Below are 19,857 nucleotides of genomic sequence, written 5' to 3'. Positions count from 1 at the left end.
TGATCTTGTTTGGTACTGCATATTCTTTTTATTCTCAGGAGTTCCCCGTAGGGTATACTCCGTACCAGGTGTAGAGTAGTGGCAATGTGTCTTGATGCTCTCTTTGCTGACATGTGAGGTGAATCTTAGATTTACAGAATTAACATTAATGCTGTTAATAAACAGAGTGGCACTTTCTTCATTTCCTTGCCAAACAATGAAAACATCATGTATATACCGGAGCCAGTACTTCACATACCCGGCATACATGTCTGAGTGTGTGGCCCTGAGAGCCTGCTCCTCCCACCAGCCTACCATCAAGAGGCATAGCTGGGAGAAAAGTAGGCCCCCATGGCAACCCCCCTCAGTTGTTTGTACATATTACTTCCAAACATAAAGTTGTTATTATTGAGGCACCATGATATACATTCCATAAACATTTTGGTATATCATAACATTATACTGGTTTGGTATCTAAAAGTACTTGATCGCCTAGAGTCCTATTTGATGGTCAATTCAGGTGTATAATGACTCCACGTCCGAAATTATAAACATCATGTCAGCTTCCTATAACTTTATTCAAAAAATCTTGTATGTCCTTTACGTATTTAGGGAGATCTTTGACCAAATTTTATAGAACATAGTCCACATATTGTGATATGTGTTCCCCATACTATTGATGGCTGATATTATCGGTCATCCTGGAATTGGACTGATGTTTTTGTGGATCTTCTGGATAAAGTAAATTATTGGAACCACTGGATGTTCCACCCACAAAAAGTGTAATTCCTCTAATGATATCAAGCCATCCCGTTTAAACTGGGGAAGTTTTTTGGACAGGGATTCCTTTGCTTTATTGTATTTTTTTAAGTTGGATTTGCCATAGCATTCTTGATTTGAGAGTTGTGTTTGTGCTTCTTTGACATAATTTGTTTTTGGCCATATCACAATGTTGCCTCCTTTATCTGATTTATTGACAGCCACCTCATGATTTTTACTAAGTTGGTTGCTTAATTTGATGTATTCAATCTCTCTGTATTTCTTTTTCCGCTTTTTGTAGTTCACTCGATGGTACAGTTTCTTAATGTCTTCTGTCACTCTCTCATGAAATATGTATGTAGGGGAGATCTTTGACCAAATTTAGTAGAAAATAGTCCACATATTGTGATATGTGTTCCCCCATACTATTGATGGCTCATATTATTGGTCGTCCTGGAATTGGGCTGATGTTTTTGTGGATCTTCGGGATAAAGTAAATTATTGAAACCACTGGATATTCCACCCACAAAAATGTAAATTCCTCTAATGATATCAAGCCATCCCGTTTAAACTGGTCAAGTTTTTTGGACAGAGATTCCTTTGCTTTATTGTATTCTTTTAAGTTGGATTTGCCATAGCATTCTTGATCTGAGAGTCGCCTTTGTGCTTCTTTGGCATAATCTGTTTTTGGCCATATCACAATGTTGCCTCCTTTATCTGATTTTGTGACAACCACCTCATGATTTTTACTAAGTTGGTTGGCTAATTTGATGTATTCAGTCTCTCTGTATTTCTTTTTCTGCTTTTTGTAGTTCACTCGATGGTACAGTTTCTTAATGTCCTCAGTCACTTTCTTATGAAATATGTTTATTAGGTCTTTAGGCATAGATGGAATGATTGTAGATTTTATTTTAAATCGGCTACTGCCCACCCCTCGTTGCGTAATTTCCGTTTGTCGGAGCTGCACCTGAGTGGAGCCTACTGGTCTGTGGATCTCATTGTCACTATTGGTCTCAGCGTTTAGTATTTGTGAAGTGAGCAATACAGGAATATCAGAGACTTGTAGATTGCTTTAATTGCCTAGCTGTGATTGTTGTTCTATTCGATTTGACTCCAGGCCATTTTTGACCTTGAAAAACGTTATGAGTTTCAGTTTACGAATGTAGCTGTACATATCAACTTTTGTTTGCGCATAGTTAAATCATTGGGTGGACAGATCTTGTTTTTCTGTATCTGGTAATTTCATTGTGGAAAGATTGATGATGGTTTTAACTTCTGTTACGTTCATTTGAGCGGTATAGAGTCAAAATCTCGAGTTTTTATTATCGACTAGACATAATATCGAGTAAAAAATATAGAATAGACATAATATCGACTAGACATAATATAGACTACCAAAATATCGACTAGAAAATTTTAATATCGAATAGAATGGACATAATATCGAATCAAAAATAGAATGGACATAATATCGACTAGACAGAATATAGACAACAACGAATTTAAGGTAAGTTAGTATTAATTTTGCATTTTTGTGTAATATAATTCTGTAGCGGGTTGTGGGTTTATAGGGGAATAGGATGGGAAGTCATTTAATTATAATTAATTAAATATGTTATTTTATTTATTTTTATTTATTTAGAATTATTTGGTAATTAATTATTAATTGGTAATTAATTAAAATATAATTGGTAATTAATTTTAATTGATTAATTGATAAATATGTTAATTTTTGTAATTTATTTTCTGTAGCGGGTTGTGGGTTTATAGGGGAATAGGGTGGGAAGTAATTTAATGATAATTAATTAAATATGTTATTTTAATTATTGGTATTTATTAAGAATTAATTGTTAATTAATTATTAATTGGTAATTAAGTAAAATATAATTGGTAATTAAATGTAATTGATTAATTGATAAATATGTTAATTTTAGTAATTTATTTTCTGTAGCGGGTTGTGGGTTTATAGGGGAATAGGGTGGGAAGTAATTTAATTATAATTAATTAAATATGTTATTTTATTTATTGGTATTTATTTAAAATTAATTGGTAATTAATTATTAATTGGTAATTACGTTTCAAAAGCTTTTATTCGATTGACATTTAGTGAATCATAAAAAGTACATCATACAATTTGAATAAAATTTGCATAAAAACACGTTATCCCGGTGCAAAATGTAATTTAAAGAAACTTTGTATAAAACCAATTTACAAATTAATTCTAATAAACATGGGATCAAAGAGACAATAGCCCAATTTTACTACGTGCCTTTAAACATGATTTTAGGAAAAGAGCTACGTTTTTAGCTACATGTTGTGAATCTAATAGCTGAAGTACCAGAAAGGCTGGCCGACAGGTCCTCGAACCCCATTTGTCGGAGAAGAGGAATAATCCAGCGCTTACGTGGTTGCTCATAGTATCGGCAAAACAAAGTAAGGTGAATGGTCGATTGGGGAGAAACGCCGTCGCACGGACATTTAATCAAGTCGTGAGACCAGTTTAACTCAATGGGGAAAGTAACAAGACGGAAAAAGGAATTAAAACAAAACCTGGTTACTACATATTTTTCATGATTAGAAAGATAAAAAGTTAGATAAGGCTGAATACCCGGGGAAGCTTGGACCATTAGTATTTGCACATTAGTTTGCTTGGATACTTCACAGGAGAGGCGTAATTCCCTTAGGGGATTTAGACAGAGATTTTTCAAAGCACCTCTGCTAATGTCAGCTAGTGAGGAGGGCTCCGTGAAGTAGGAAGTGCGGTTCAGGTCCTTTAAAAAGTTGGATACGTACATTAGCCGTGGAATTTTTTTCCAGCTCACCATGGAAAGACAGTCAGATATCAGGGAACGAGTTAGGTGGCATTGTGGTTTGTTCCAAATACGGTGCCATAGGAGAATTGGCTCACATCTGATGTAATCAGTTAAATAATTGATGCCTAGTTCGATATGACAACCGTAATTTGGAGCACTTTGTGGAAGTGCCAGTAAGTATTTTAAAAAAACGTTTTGGACTTTTTGTAAATCGTCTGCGGTTGCGTAGCCCCAGACGCCTGCGCCATAGGTTGCTATGCTATGACATTTGGCATGGTAAATTTTAAGCAACTCAGATGGGGCTGGTTTGCCCAGTTTCCTAGAAAAGGAAACAAGAGCCGAGGTTGCTCTCTGATAGAGCAACTTCTTGCTTGCCACTGCTTGTTTCCAAGATAATTGATCGTCAATTAAAATACCTAAATATGGGTATTCCCTGGCTCGTTCCAATCTAACTTGCTCAATGTGGAGAGGTTTGGGGTTCTTTACCTTAGGCCCAGTGTACATAACAAAGGTTTTACTTTTGTTAACTTTTAGCCCCAAGGAGAGCATAAACTGGCAATATTTGCCCAGTTATTTTTGCAGCTGGATTAGCGTTCTTGCTAATATGACGGAGTCGTCTGCATATAGTAATGCGGGAATGGGGCGGTGGTTAATAGATGGTAGATCCTGGTTCCTTGCTAACATGGCTGTTTCCAGCCCGTTAGTATAAAGATTAAACAAGAAAGAAGCCAGGACACAGCCCTGCCTAACTCCTTTTGATACTGAGAAAGAGGGCGATAATTTGCCACCAATCCCGTATCTTACACATGCTGTGGCATCGGAATAAAGCTCACGAAGAAACTTAATAAGAGGAGGGTCGACCCCCAGTTCGGAAAGAATGGACCACAGCCTAGAGTGTATCACGCAGTCGAACGCTGCACTGAGGTCGACATATACTAGATACAGGTTGCCTCTTCTTGCCCCAACATACTTGCCTATTAAAAGGGTTTAATTCAAAGCCTGCTCAACAGTACCAAGTCCCTCCTGGAATCCGTACTGAAGGTCGGTCAAGACGTTGTTCTCCGACGCCCAATCCTGGAGACGTTCCAGGATCAGTCGTCCCGCGACCTTCCCCAGGGAGTCCAGGAGGGAAATGGGCCTGTAACATGCTGGGTTGTTTTGTTCACCCTTTTTAAAAATAGGAAGCGGGATGGAAGAAGACCAGGAGTCTAATAGGCCAACTTTGGAGACCGCCGCCATCACCTGGGTGACGATGGGAGACCACAGTTCCATGTTGGTAACAAAGATGTCAAGAGGGACTCAATCGGGGCCTGGGGCCTTTCCTGTTTTCGAGGACGTTAGGGCGTGTATGACCTCATTTAAGCTGAAATGGAGGTCAATGGGATATACTTGCGACTTGGAGTGGTCGGCTGTCGGCGTGGCCCGTGTTGTGATGTCCACGGGGGTGCCGCCAAAGATATTAGAGAAATGGGTCACCCACTCAACCGCCGTCACAGCCACATCTAGGTGCTGGGGTGTATTTACATCGGCCAGAAAAGGTGATTTAACTATGCGCCAAAACTGAGAGCTGTCTTTACTTCGGCAGCTCGCATGGAATTGGGCCCATAGATTTTTCTTTAGATCCTTTTTACAGTTATGTTGGGCCTTTTTATACTCCGTTCTGAGTTTGGCTATCTCAACTTTGTCTCTGATTGGGTTATGTAATGCCCTTTTTAGGGCGGATAGCGCTTAGCGACAGGCCGAATTAAACCATTGGGGAGATATCTGATTACCAGGTTTATGGTGACGGAGTAATTCGGCCTTCATAACTTTTAAAATTTCCTGGAAACTAGATAAAATCAGCTCAGGTGGGGACTCATCTGCCAAACAAGTATTGATCCAGGGAAGAGCCTTGGATATAACCTTACCAGAGATTATTGTCGGATCAATTTTTGACCATTTCACAGAAAAGCCATTGGTTTTATCCATGGCCAAAGATTGCTGGGTCAATACACTAATCCTATTAGGATGAAAATCATCCATGGTGATTATGAGAGTAATACTGTTTGGGAAATGGTCACTTGAGATATCTGTACCTGTGGTAAACTTTTGAAGTTTGCCCTTTAAAATTTCTGAGCATAAGATATATTCAATAGTACTTGGCAAGCCCCTGCCATGAAATGTAGGTCTGAATTCAGCGGGGGGTCCACAAGATCATTTGCATACATCAATTCTAAAGAAAAAAGACTATCATTCAGGGTGTTACCTAGATGCGTGTGCGAGAAATGGGTCAAAAGACAATCATCTTCATCCAGAAGCCCACAAATGCCTTTCTTATGATTGATACACAAGGGAACATTGAAATCCCCCCCCCCCCAGATCACATTACAAACAAGTAATGGTTGCCTATTTCGCTGCTTGTTTATAAGAGAAGAAATTTCAAATACAGTTTTCACACAGTCTGCAGGGGATAGGTTATTATAAAAATTAATAAAACAGTATGACATACACTTGTTAAAAGTAACCATTATAATTTGAAAATTCATAGTGGTATGAAGAACAATACTTTTCTTGGTAATTAATAAAAATATAATTTGTGATTTATTGTAATTGATTAATTGATAAATATGTTACTTCGATTACATTATTTTCTGTAGTGGGTTGTGTGTTTATAGGGGAATAGCTTGGGAAGTAATTTAATTGTAAGTAATTACATTTTTTGAATATTTATTTTGTCTAATTTTTATTTATTTTTATATTGCAAATTAATTTATTGGTAATTGGTAAATAATTAGTATTAGTAGGTAATTTGTATTATTAGTTAATTTTTATTTGTAATTTTAATTGAATAATTAATATATTTTATATAATTGAAAAATATTTTAATTTTGTTGTAATTGGTTTTAATATTTATGTTATTTATATTTATATATGAAGTATTTACTTTCCATACTATTGCACTCACTGGAGTGGGAATAGTAATGTTTACCCCTACGCTATCCAACGCTTTCCCTACTGTTGCACTCACTGGAGTGGGAATAGTAATTTTTACCTCTACGCTATCCAACGCTTTCCCTACCGTTGCACTCTCTGGAGTTGGAATAGTAATTTTTACCCCTACGCTATCCAACGCTTTCCCTACTGTTGCACTCTCTGGAGTAGGAATAGTAATTTTTACCCCTACGCTATCCAATGCTTTCCCTACTGTTGCACTCACTGGAGTGGGAATAGTAATTTTTACCCCCACGCTATCCAACGCTTTCCCTACTGTTGCACTCTCTGGAGTTGGAATAGTAAGTTTTACCCCTACGCTATCCAACGCTTTCCCTACTGTTGAACTCACTGGAGTGGGAATAGTAATTTTTATCTCTACGCTATCCAACGCTTTCCCTACTGTTGCACTCTCTGGAGTAGGAATAGTAATTTCTATCCCTACGCTATCCAACGCTTTCCCTACTGTTGAACTCACTGGAGTGGGAATAGTAATTTTTACTCCTATGCTATCCAACACTTTCCCTACTGTTGCACTCACTGGAGTGGGAATAGTAATTTTTACCCATACGCTGTCCAACGCTTTCTCTACTGATGTACTCTCTGGAATTGGAATAGTAATTTTTACCCCTATGCTATCCAACACTTTCCCTACTGTTGCACTCACTGGAGTGGGAATAGTATTTTTTATCCCTACGCTATCCAACGCTTTCCCTACTGTTGCACTCTCTGGAGTAGGACTAGTAATTTTTATCCCTACTCTATCCAACACTTTCCCTACTGTTGCACTCACTGGAGTGGGAATAGTAATTTTTACTCCTACGCTATCCAACACTTTCCCTACTGTTGCACTCACTGGAGTGGGAATAGTAATTTTTACCCCTACGCTACCAACACTGTCCCTACTGTTGCACTCACTGGAGTGGGAATAGTAATTTTTACCCCTACGCTGTCCAACGCTTTCCCTACTGATGTACTCTCTGGAGTTGGAATAGTAATTTTTACCCCTATGCTATCCAACACTTTCCCTACTGTTGCACTCACTGGAGTGGGAATAGTAATTTTTATCCCTACTCTATCCAACGCTTTCCCCACTGTTGCACTCTCTGTAGTAGGAATAGTAATTTTTATCCCTACGCTATCCAACGCTTTCCCTACTGTTGCACTCACTGGAGTGGGAATAGTAATTTTTACTCCTACGCTATCCTATGGAAAAATATTGTATATGTTTTGTTAATAATATATATATATATGTTTTAAAATTTAATTTTCTTTTTTATTTAAAGTTACATTAATTATTTATAAATTTTCAGTTCATTTAAGTATTTTAAGTATGTTTAAATTAATTATATTTATTATTATATTAGTTTTAAATTACTTTTAAGATATTAAAAAACTTCGATATTTTGACTGTCTATATTTTTTCCTAGCGATATTTTGGAGTCGATATTTTTGTACTTACCTGTTTGTAGATAGGAAGTCGATAATCTGGCATTCTATATTTTTACCTCGATATTTTGGCAAGTCGATATTTTGACTGTCGATATTCTGTCAGTGATCCCATTTGAGCCTATATCTTCTTTTTGGCTTTTGAAATTTATTTTTTCCGTCTATCTCTACTTTTGGCGTTTCTGCATTTTCTGATTGCTGCTTTTGTTTGCGCGGTCTCAGTGTGTTCCGGCGATGCGTAGCTAAAAAATCAATCTCTTCCCCTAGGCCGAGTTGTCTGCCTTCGGTTGTTCCACTAGCAGTGCTCATGCTGCCACTTTCAGAGCCTGTATCGCTAGTTAGGGAATTTCCATCTGATATTGGCAGCGAGTCCTTAGATGTGCCTGCATTTTTTTTTTTTTTAATTTTTAAAACCTTTATTTCGAAAGAGCACACAGCTATTCAGCCTAACATCCCGGAGGCAAGGCAGCATGGTGAATCAGGAGAGCAATAGTGCAAGAACAGTCGTAACAGAACAGTGAAGGTTGTTTTTTATATTTTATATTGAAAGAGAACAGAAACAAAGGAAGGAAACGCCAAACGGCGCAAAAGAGTGGCAATGGAGTAAAGAAATCTGTCAAGGTATTGGTAGCGGGTAGTGGAGAGCAAGCAGAGAGTCACTGATACAGGAGAATGAAGCAGGATAGCAAAGGGGAGGAGGAGAGACAGGATCAATCAGTTCAGCGTGTCACAGTTGGTGTCGCAGGCTATGGTGACATATGTTCATCTAGAGAAACAGGCTCTGGCGGCAGGCATACATCACCCCGGTAAGCATTCCAGGCTCCCCACACTTTACTCCATTTCTGGGGCCTACCCCTGGCAACATAGACCGTCTTCTCCCGGAACATACACCAATCCATGTTGGCTTTCCACTGTACCACAAGGGGAGCCGTGGCTGCACCCCACTTTTGAGCGATGTCCCGCTTGGCCACCATGTTACCCAGGGTCACCCACTGTGTCTGCGCCGTGTTGTGATCAGATGGTTCCCAGATGTTGAGGAGACACCTTCGAGCTTCTGCAATAGTCACCACTCCAGTCACTTCACTCATAATCCGGTGCACTCTTCTCCAGTAGGAGGCTATGATGGGGCATTCCCATAGGATGTGTAGGAAGGTAGCTAGGGCACCACAGCCACGACGACAAAGTCCGTCGGGCGAGTATCCCATACGCACAAGCCGGGGGCCAGTCACATACACTCTGTGCAAGATCTTGAATTGCACCAGCCTAAGACGAGAGGAGATGGCAACCTCTTTAGGGGAGGACACTGCACTCTGCCAATCCTCATCGTCGATCTCTAGGCCATCTCCCACCCATTGATCACGCACTCCAAGGAGAAGGTCAGTGCGGACATTGATTAGTTTTTTATATGACAATGAGATAGCACTATCGGGCATATGGCCATCCAACACTCTGTCTTCTAGGGGAGAGCTCTCTGGTATCGCCCCCTCCGTCGGTTTGGCAGAGAGCAGCGCGTGCCGCAGCTGGGCGTAGCGGAAGAACTCCGAGCCGCCCAACTGGTATCCAGCCTGTAACTGAGGAAAGGTCTTGATTTCGCCCTTAGAGATCATATCGTTCACCCTGGAGATGCCTATGAGGTCCCATTTGTCGAAGCCCTTGGTGTGCCACAACCTGCCCAAAATATCAGAGTCATACAGAGAGGTGAATCTGGTCAGCCTGCCCTGCCAGCCCTGCGCCTTGGTAATCGCCCGCCAGATGTGGACTGCTGTCTTCGTTGGACCCGACATCCGCCGATCTAAGGACCTCGAGTACAGGGCCCGGTAATAGTTACCACCGCCCAGGAGCCATCTATCCATGGCGTAGCCGGGGCTGTTCATCTGACCGTAGAAGCCATGATTGAGAGCCGCGAGCTGGGAGGCCCAGTAGTACCTACGCACGTCCGGCAGTGCTATGCCCCCGTCGTACCACGGAAGCGTGAGCTTCGTGATAGCGACGCGGGGGCGACCGTCCCAGAGCAAGGCCCTTTGAAGACTCTCAATCTCCCTAAAGTAGCGGGCCGGGACCGGATCCTGGGTGTTCTGCAAGGCATATAGGAATCTGGGCAAAGACATCATCTTAAATAATGCCGCACGGCCAAGTAGGGAGAGCGGAAGCTTGCGCCAACTGTCCACGTCGCGCCGGAGACGCTGGAGAGGAGGGAGCAAGTTGCGGTCATATCGCGCCTTCGAACTCCCGGAGATGTAAATCCCTAAATACTTGAAACCATGTCCGGCCACCTGGATGTTGCAGCCTCTGGGGAGGCGCGGCGTGTCCCCTTTTAGGACGTACAGGGAGGACTTGGCCCAGTTGATAACTAGGCCAGAGTACCGTCCAAAAAGTCTGAGTACGTCGCATGCCACGATGAGTGACTTGCAGGGGGAGGTTAAGTAGAGCAGAATATCGTCGGCATACAGGGAAGCCCTGTCCTCGAAGCCGGGGGCCCAGGTTATGCCATGCAGATCAGGGTGCGTGCGCAACATGGCCGCGAGCGGCTCAAGAGCCAGGGCAAACAGAAGAGGCGACAAGGGGCAACCCTGTCTGGTCCCTCTGTGTAGGGCAAAAGACGCCGATAGACGGCATTGACTGTAACATTGGCCAGTGGACTGGCGTAGAGAAGTTTCACCCATCCCACGAACACCGGGCCAAAACCGAGCTTAGTCAACACTGCCCAGAGGTAACTTCACTCAAGAGAGTCAAAGGCCATCGTGGCGTCAAGAGAAGCGAGGACTGCCGGTTCCTCAAGGGTATGGGCCCTAGCCAGGGCGCCGTGGAGTCGACGCAAGTTGAGGGCAGTGTTGCGGTGAGGAATAAAGCCCGACTGGTCCGGATGCACTAAGTCGCCAATAACTCCAATCACTCGATTAGCGAGTAGCTTGGCAAGGATCTTAGGCTCGACATTCAGGAGAGAAATGGGACGATAAGAACGACACATGTCTCTCGGCTTCCCTTCCTTATGGATGACCACAATGGTGGCCAACCTCTGGTCAAGGGGAAGAAGGCCGGCGTCTCGTGCTTCCAAAAACATGGTACGCAAGTGCAGGGAAACCATGTCTGGCTGAATCTTATACATCTCGACCGGGATGCCATTGGGGCCAGATGCCTTGCCCGCCCGCAACGAGCGGATCGCAAGAGCGATCTCGTCAGCAGATATGTCTCCATCCAAATCATCACGGTCCTCATCAGAGAGACAGGGAAGGTCAACCGCCGAGAGAAGCGTTGTCGAGTCAGCCTCGGAGCAGTCTGAAGTAGAGGTGTAGACACCCCGGAAGTAATCAGCAAAAGACTCGGCAATGGCACTGGGGTCAGGGACAACAACCCCGTCGTCGCCCAAAATCTCGGGTACGACGCGGCTGGCCATCTCCCTCCTGTCCAACAAGGCCAGCAACTTCCCAGCCTTGTCACCAATGTCATAAATGCGACCTTGCTGTTCCTTAGCCAAGGACAGGGCAGCATTCGTGGCAAGATCGTGGTATTCCGACTGTTTGAGGGAAAGGGCATGTAGGAGCTCGGGGTCGGGTTCGGGTCCCAACTGGGAGTCAAGGCTCATAACCTCCTCCTCGATGCGTAGCAAGTCGGCATCTCTGGTTCTGTGGGCCTCCGCTATAAGAGCGAAAGCCTCGCCCCTCAAAACAGTCTTGAATGCCTCCCACAGGGTCTCGGCCGAGCCAACCGAGCCCTCATTTTCAGAAAAATAAAGGTCTATGGCCTTGGCTAGGAGAGTGCGAGTTTTAGGATTTCGGAAATACCACGGGTTAATCGCCACCGGTCGGTCCGACAGGACGACGTCAAAATCAAATGAAACCCATAACGGGGAGTGGTCGGAAATGCCCCGCGCCAGAAATCGGGCCTCAGACACGGCAGGCGCGTGCGCTGCTAAGGTGAGTACATAGTCTATACGAGAAAGACTGCCATGTGCACCGGAAAGGAAGGAGAAATGGCGGAGCGTAGGGTGTAAAAGCCGCCAGCTATCCACTAAGCCCATGGACTCAAGGAAAGAAGGCAACCACAGTTGGGAACTCCGGAAGTCTCTAGGCGGATGTCGGTCCAAGGAGCCAGAGCAAACTGAGTTGAAGTCACCCCCCACAATCAGCAAACCAGCAGGCAGAGTTAAAATGGCGCCACCAAGGTCTTGGAAAGTACTAGACTGTAGGCCTGGGGGAAAGTAAACCGAAAGTAACGTCAGGGCACGCCCTTCCCATCTCCCCGCCACTGCGGCAAAACGCCCTCTCTCATCAATCATGGTGACGTCTATCTCAAGCGGAAGGGACGTACGTACAAGGACACCCGCCCCCCGAGAGCCCGAAGAGAACCCCGAGTGGGCCACCACCTTATACCCTTTGCGATTGAGTGCTTTGCACGAGTTACCAACCAAGTGCGTCTCCTGTAGAAGGACAACATCAGGCATGTGGCGTTTAAGATGTGCCTGCATTTTGTTGCATTTCGGTTTCTGCACCTTTTTGGGATTCGGCATTCAGCTTTCATTTCTTAGCGTTCGCATATTTACGAGCACACGTATAGATCTGGCCCTGCTCGTCATCTGCTTGGTATCGCGCAAATTTATATACTTTTTGGAGTTTGATTTTTTCTTCCTGCTTTTTAAGGCATTCCTGTATTTCTTTCCTGATCTTAGTAATGTATTCATTGGGCTCCAACTTGCCTAATTCCTCATTTATTTTGTCAAATCTAAACGATCATACTCAGCATACTTAATGAGTCCCCATTCCTTTAGCATAGTTGAGTTCGTGTTTTCAAAACTTGTTGCCTATATGCATGTATATATATATATATATATATATATATATATATATATATATATATATATATATATATATATATATATATATATATATTGAAATCCCAAGGGTGCTCAGATATGAAGCCGCACTCCGCTGTCAGGTAGATGCACAACACCTTTATTTTCCAAAAACATGCAGCTTTTCATCTCGTGAATAAATCTCCCGGCCTGACGCGTTTCAAAGCCTTTCTGCTTCTCATCAGAGGCCAGCATTCGGAAAGAGTTTATTTCCACCACATGCTCCCTGCATGACATCAATTATTTAAATAGGCCTCCGGTGTGCCCCTGCAATTCAAGTTCGTTTTCCTTAGTGCATGCTGGGGTATGTAGTCAATTCGGAAAATATTTTACCCTCCAATGGGTTTCTTTCTCCCATGCACAATTCGAGATAAGTTTTACAGCCCTCCAGTGGGCCCCAGATGAAACTTTGCATGTTTTATTAATTTGAGTACCTGCAGCGCTGATACTGAGGGGATGGTGCCTCTCTGCCAGACCTTCATTTGCTCTCCAGGCGGTGCAATGCTTCCACGGCTGGAGCCGCCGTGATATTATTGAAATCCCAAGGGTGCTCAGATATGAAGCCGCACTCCGCTGTCAGGTAGATGCACAACACCTTTATTTTCCAAAAACATGCAGCTTTTCATCTCGTGAATAAATCTCCCGGCCTGACGCGTTTCAAAGCCTTTCTGCTTCTCATCAGAGGCCAGCATTCGGAAAGAGTTTATTTCCACCACATGCTCCCTGCATGACATCAATTATTTAAATAGGCCTCCGGTGTGCCCCTGCAATTCAAGTTCGTTTTCCTTAGTGCATGCTGGGGTATGTAGTCAATTCGGAAAATATTTTACCCTCCAATGGGTTTCTTTCTCCCATGCACAATTCGAGATAAGTTTTACAGCCCTCCAGTGGGCCCCAGATGAAACTTTGCATGTTTTATTAATTTGAGTACCTGCAGCGCTGATACCGAGGGGATGGTGCCTCTCTGCCAGACCTTCATTTGCTCTCCAGGCGGTGCAATGCTTCCACGGCCGGAGCCGCTGTGATATTATTGAAATCCCAAGGGTGCTCAGATATGAAGCCGCACTCCGCTGTCAGGTAGATGCACAACACCTTTATTTTCCAAAAACATGCAGCTTTTCATCTCGTGAATAAATCTCCCGGCCTGACGCGTTTCAAAGCCTTTCTGCTTCTCATCAGAGGCCAGCATTCGGAAAGAGTTTATTTCCACCACATGCTCCCTGCATGACATCAATTATTTAAATAGGCCTCCGGTGTGCCCCTGCAATTCAAGTTCGTTTTCCTTAGTGCATGCTGGGGTATGTAGTCAATTCGGAAAATATTTTACCCTCCAATGGGTTTCTTTCTCCCATGCACAATTCGAGATAAGTTTTACAGCCCTCCAGTGGGCCCCAGATGAAACTTTGCATGTTTTATTGGGCCCATTGGAGGGTAAAATATTTTCCGAATTGACTACATACCCCAGCATGCACTAAGGAAAACGAACTTGAATTGCAGGGGCACACCGGAGGCCTATTTAAATAATTGATGTCATGCAGGGAGCATGTGGTGGAAATAAACTCTTTCCGAATGCTGGCCTCTGATGAGAAGCAGAAAGGCTTTGAAACGCGTCAGGCCGGGAGATTTATTCACGAGATGAAAAGCTGCATGTTTTTGGAAAATAAAGGTGTTGTGCATCTACCTGACAGCGGAGTGCGGCTTCATATCTGAGCACCCTTGGGATTTCAATATATATATATATATATATATATATATATACCGTAAATTTCCCAAAGTTCAGTACGCTCTCAGTGAAAAATCCACACACCAGCTCAGATTCCAAGGGTTTTTAATCCAACAAACAACATGTTTCGGCTTCCCTGAAGCCATGATCACGTGATCAAGGCTTCAGGGAAGCCGAAACATATTGTTTGTTGGATTAAAAACCCTTGGAATCTGAGCTGGTGTGTGGATTTTTCACTGAGAGCGTACTGAACTTTGGGAAATTTACGGATTAATCACCGGCGTGCTCCGCCGGCGGTGTACGCCAATTCCCTCAGGGCTACAGAAGGTCAGAAGGAGCACTTTATTGGATACTATATATATATATATATATATATATATTCACTGAAAAAACCATTGGTTATAGACCATATATAGTTAGGGATTAGCCTTTTCAAAACCTTATTTTACTCACACAAAACCATTGAAATTTCATATATAGTTAGTTCCACTAACTATATATCGCGCACCCGCAATCCACTGCTGATGATGTCACATATTACATCATTCATGACATGGTTAGTGACATCACTGATGACATCACTGATGACATCTCAAATGACATCACTGATGACATCACTGATGACAACATCCAGTGACTGTATGTTTCTGTAAAGTTAAAATATGTCTTACATATTGAAGAATGAGTGGATGTATAAGTGTCTGGATGAAGGATTTAGTAGGTGCATGACTGACTGTATGAGTGAGTGATTAAATGTGTCTCACTGAGTGCATGGGTTAGTGACTAAACTGTTTTAATTTGTGCATCATTATATCTGTTGTTCTACAAACTGCTGCATATGTTGATCAGTAGCTATATGAGTAACTGTATGGGTTATTCATTGGTTGTCCAAGTATTTGTATGGGAAACTGAGTGTGTGTGTATGGGTGGCTGGGAGGTGTGTGACTCTGTACATAGATGTGTGAGTAGTTGATTCACTATATGTATGGGTTCAAAAGTGCATGTGGAAACAGCTGTATGGGCGGTTGACTGTGCATGAGTGTATTAGTGAGTGAATGGATATCTCAGTGCTACATGTCAAAGTAAGTACATATGTAAAACACAGTACATGTGAGAGTTGACATATATAAATAACTGTGCATAAGAGCCAGTGAATGTGTGAGTGGCTGTATGGATCATTGTGAACATGTATCAGGGATTGTATAAGAGAATAAAGTAAATATGTGTTAGTATATGTTTGAATAAGTAAGGTGTGTATAACTGTATAGTTGAGAAAATGGAGGTGTGATTGATTTTTTGCATAACTGACTAGGTGTGTGAGTAACTCCATGGATGAGTGACAGTCTGTGACTGTCTGTTTACACTGATTGTATCTAAGGTTATATTAGAGTCTGAAGAGGTTCATGGTATTATCACATGAATGATATCATCAGTGATGTGATCAGTCATGTCAAATGAGATGTTATCAGTGATTTTATCAGTGATGTCATTTGAGATGTCATCAGTGATGTCATTTGAGATGTCATCAGTGATGTCATTTGAGATGTCATCAGTGATGTCATCAGTGATGTCACTAACCATGTCATGAATGATGTAATATGCGACATCATCAGCAGTGGATTGCGGGTGCGCGATATATAGTTAGTGGAACTAACTATATATGAAATTTCAATGGTTTTGTGTGAGTAAAATAAGGTTTTGAAAAGGCTAATCCCTAACTATATATGGTCTATAACCAATGGTTTTTTCAGTGAATTTTCTAGGTTTTGTAAATGCAAATTCCTAACTATATATGGCCAATAACCTATGGTTTTTTCAGTGAATTTCATTGGTTTTTTAATAGCAAATATCAAAAGCTGTAAAATGTCAAGTACGTGATAGGTAAAAACTTTTTCGTGTTTATGCACGCTGATGTGCTTTGAACGCTGCCCCCCTCCCCTCTTTTCTCTTAGTAGTACTCTCTCTTTGCAGATAGTGAAGAGTAGTTAACGCAGGCCTTTACCCCCGTTGTAATCCGTCGTGCCTGCTTGTCTCTCCATTTGATTGATTGTTATCCAAGCATTTACTGTTTTACAATTGATTCTCTTTGGTTCATTCTCTATTTACAAACAAGCACAAAGTCGCAATACTCTGTTTAGTCTTTGCAGATAGTGAAAAATCGTGTAAAAAAATAAAATTAATCGAGCAAAATCAGTAGGCCACTAATTGGATCTCTTTTTGACCTCGCTAAAATAGAAATATTAGGAACAACCCTTCATGAGAAATACGAAAATAGTGAGATGAACTGAGCTCCACACCATGAGGGCTTCAAGACAGCTCGGCTCCGTCACCCACCCCGCCCAAAATAACGACAAACCCTATGCAAATATTAAAAATATAGACAACACACCAGCAAAGAAACAGGGTAAAACATTTTATTAAATAACTATTTACATAACTATTTTATACTTTTTATTGCCCGATCCGGCTAGCTCAATCGATCGAGCATGAAACTCATGCACTCTGATAGCAAGCGTTGCTACTGATGCTATGCAGACCAAAACTGGTTTTCAGTTTGTACATTTTTCTAGATTTTTCCATCCAAGGTTGGTTGAGTTTGTAGAACGATGGCTTCAGATTTTCAACATACGGTGTGGTGGCGCGGACTGGGAGGGGGCGCTTCGCTCCTGCCCCCTCCCCAAGTAAGATTTTCATACGTGAAAGTACGTTAATGGTTTTGGTCCCTGAGTTGCTTCAATGTCACTGCCATTCTCAAATGGCATAAGTTCTGGATGTTGGGTGCCATAGTTCAGAGTTCTGAGCAGCGCTTGTAACACTGTCTGACGCTTATTTCCACCTACTGCAGCTTCACTATTCTCAAAGTAAGTGAGTGTCGTTTGTGGACCTGACTGCATTTGAAAACAATGTGATATGGTACCTCCCTAAACCGTTTCACGGAGGCCCCCGAGGGGCGGTGTGATGGCACGGACTCGGAGAAGACGCTTGGCTCCGAACCCCTCCCCAAGTCTTATAGCACCGGTTTAGCCTGAGATCGCCCCCGACATAGGCGGCCGGCTCCCGGGGTCCGGTGGAACTTTTTGCCTTTTGATGACTCTTCTATTCTGGACCTTGTCCCCCAATCCGTTTGACCTGAAGACACGCTGTAGTGGGGCGCCCCTTTACCATTTTAGTTGCCATTCCGCCCGCTTTTGCTACACTGTGCCTCTTCCGCCATTCAGCTGTTTACCGCCCGCTCTTGCGACTACAGCGTCTCGCTCACCATGTAGTTGAGTTGCTCCCGCTCTTGCGATGCAACGATAGGCGACTGCCACAGGACTCTCAAAATGGCGGCCGGCTCTTCAGATTTGGGCGTGGTCCACTAAAATGGCCCTGGGACACCTTGGAACTCGGACGCTTCCCTGATAGGGTTTGGGTCCCATTCTCGAAAGCGTCCCCTCAGCCGTGAAGATTCTACAAAAGTCTTGGGGGCCCCCGACTCCCGCAGGCTTCTGGTGGGGAGCGGCTGCCATGTCTGCTCGTGGAATGGCCACGACGGAGCTACGAGATGGTAGTGCTCTCATGCTGACGCCAGCTTTAGTCTGAAACATCCAGAAACACTGTAGACTACTAATTCGATCAGTTCCGGTAGCGCCCCAACATGACCCGGTAGAGAAGAACTTGCCCTCCCCTCTTTGACTGATGGTTCTTGTTGCCTGTCCCCTCTGTTGTCATTTTACAGAACTTTTTGGACTGCTGAAAGGGGTTGTGTTCCGAACGCTGGTTGGTGGAGACATTTTGACTATATTCTTGACCTATGTTGTCGCGTAATGCGTTATATGACACGCCGCGTTAGCGCACCCGGAAGTGATCCGGGGCGCGGCGCGCAGCGCGTAACGTAAGCATAACAGGTCATGTGACTTATTAATAAAACTTTTTATTGGTTCATTTTACTTTTGTTATTTTAATAATGAAAAGCTTGGTCATATGACCTAAAAAATACGCTTTTTATTGATTTCGAACTTTTTTTTTATAACATATATGTTATAATATTCCAGGCTAATGTACTTTCCCGGAAAATTTACAACTGTCCTGCAAGTAAAATATATTCCTTTTTCGAGAAAAAGGGCGTTTCTTCGTTCCATGACGGAGCCGTTGAGTAAAAGAGACTCGGCCTGCTGTCTTACTCGCCGATACGCCTGATTATCAGATTCTTATCGATCACTTTATGTTGCAGGAGTGGAAAACACAACTGCCCTTGACCATTTATCTTTACTGCATTCCTACATATTATACCTTTTATCCGTCATGTAATTGGACTGCTTTATTTCACTTGCCTTTTACTGATTCTAAAACAGTGACTAAAAGTAAAAACTTTACCAATGTAAATACTACTACCATGTTTTGTTTTAAAAACCTTTATTGTGAAAATGTCAGTATACAAATACGGGCCTATAACCACGTGGGCCGGCCACGGAGCAAACTGAAATCGTATATGATGAGGAGACATTTACATTATAGAGGAACGTAACGAACGAGCCATTAGGTTGCAAGAACTAAGGTGTCTAACAGTTGCGGAATCGGTGGACGTACATTTTGTAATTAAAATACGACAGGGCCACTTACAAAAAAGTTATCTAGATATACATTTGCGTGCAAGTACCATGGGTGACGTTAATTCGAACTTTCAATAGTACAGTAATCAATAACACATCAGAACTTAATATCAATAGGGATGTCGAAATATTCAACCAATTCTCGTCCCCGCCCGCCATGAGCATCAAAACTGCATTCATATCTCGTGATATCAACGTTGTTCAACCAGTACACAACAAGGAGTTACGAGTCCCATTTATACCGGCGCCATTTTGGGCGAGGCCGGGCAGGTCCAAGATATAGTCAAAATGTCTCCACCAACCATCGGCCAGACCAGAACCCCTTTCGGCCCTTTATGCTACAAGATGGTGTCTTCCATTCAGAAAATATTGTTGGCAGCATTTTGAAAGGAAAGATAAACAGCCGTTCTCCTAGTGAGTCTCACATTGTTACATTTCGGAAGAATGTTGAAGAGTAATATGTGGAAAATCTGAAGCCATTTTTCTACAAACTCTCAATCAGCCTTGGATGGAAAAAAAAATTCTGAAGAATGTACAAACTGAAAACCAATTTTTGTCTGTATAGCATCAACAGCAACGCTTGAGTCAGCTTTGTGTCAAGCCGCCATTTTCATTCAATCAATAGCGTCCCTCTGCACACATTCAGGGACCTGGTCGTGTCTTCAGGTGAAACGGATTGTGGGACACGAAGCAGAAAGGAAAAGGAAAAAAGTTCCGCCGGAC

This window comes from Lissotriton vulgaris, chromosome 3_1, assembly GCF_964263255.1.
Source record: "Lissotriton vulgaris chromosome 3_1, aLisVul1.2, whole genome shotgun sequence".
Lineage (NCBI taxonomy): Eukaryota > Metazoa > Chordata > Amphibia > Caudata > Salamandridae > Lissotriton > Lissotriton vulgaris.
This window is presented reverse-complemented; position numbering follows the sequence as displayed.